The sequence below is a fragment of the Teleopsis dalmanni genome, chromosome 2 (genome assembly GCF_002237135.1).
Source record: "Teleopsis dalmanni isolate 2A chromosome 2, ASM223713v2, whole genome shotgun sequence".
In the NCBI taxonomy this organism is placed as follows: Eukaryota; Metazoa; Arthropoda; class Insecta; order Diptera; family Diopsidae; genus Teleopsis; species Teleopsis dalmanni.
In genome coordinates this window covers 221,529,928-221,530,763 of record NC_051847.1, presented here as the reverse complement: position 1 = coordinate 221,530,763, position 836 = coordinate 221,529,928, and positions in this window count along the sequence as shown.

Genomic DNA, 836 nt, shown 5'->3' with positions numbered 1-836 from the left:
ATGATTTATGTTAATTTTTAAAAAATTTTTATTTATTATTTATTTAAAAAATATATTTAATAAAATAAAATAAAAGTATAACAAATCGACTTCTATTATTATTAATTTAATAATATGCCGTATATTTCTTAACACCTTTTAGTTAAAATGTTCGCCAGATAATAATGTATCGATATAGAAAGAAATAAAAAAAAATCTTAAAACTTGGTTTCTGCGTGAATTTGGTTTGTGGGTCCACCGACAACATGACCATTTCAATGTCCGCTTATTGGAAGAGATTGTTTTCAGCAAAGAAAGTGTATGGATGCGAGTTTATAATGATAAGTTGAATAATGATGCCTTAATGCGTATTAATTTAGTTAAGCTCTCTATAAGAACATATCTATCGACCTGCTGTACCATGGCGCTCTTATTATTCTATTGAATAAAGATAATAAACAAATAAATAATTTATTACCTTTGTATTGGGTGTACGCAACAGGTATTACGTTAATACTGCAGTTGTGTGCTCATAGGGTACTGAGATTCAAATCATTAGTTGTACCTTCAAGTAGCTATATCTTGCAGTTAAGCTAATACATGCACTCTATCAGCATATTGCAAGTGGGCTTAAAAATGCTGTAGACAAACTGTGTGCGTCTGACGTCTTGATTTTTTTCAATCGCTGTGTAGTAACACCCAGTTCACTATACTTACGTCGGTAAATTTCAACACTATTATATCAGATTTTAAGTTTTTTCATAATCTTGTGCGTAATGCTTAAGCCTCGATTTCTTCTTGCAAAATTCTCTATTAACTTTGTTGATTTTTTCGTCTGAAAAAACCTTATCTTCCAA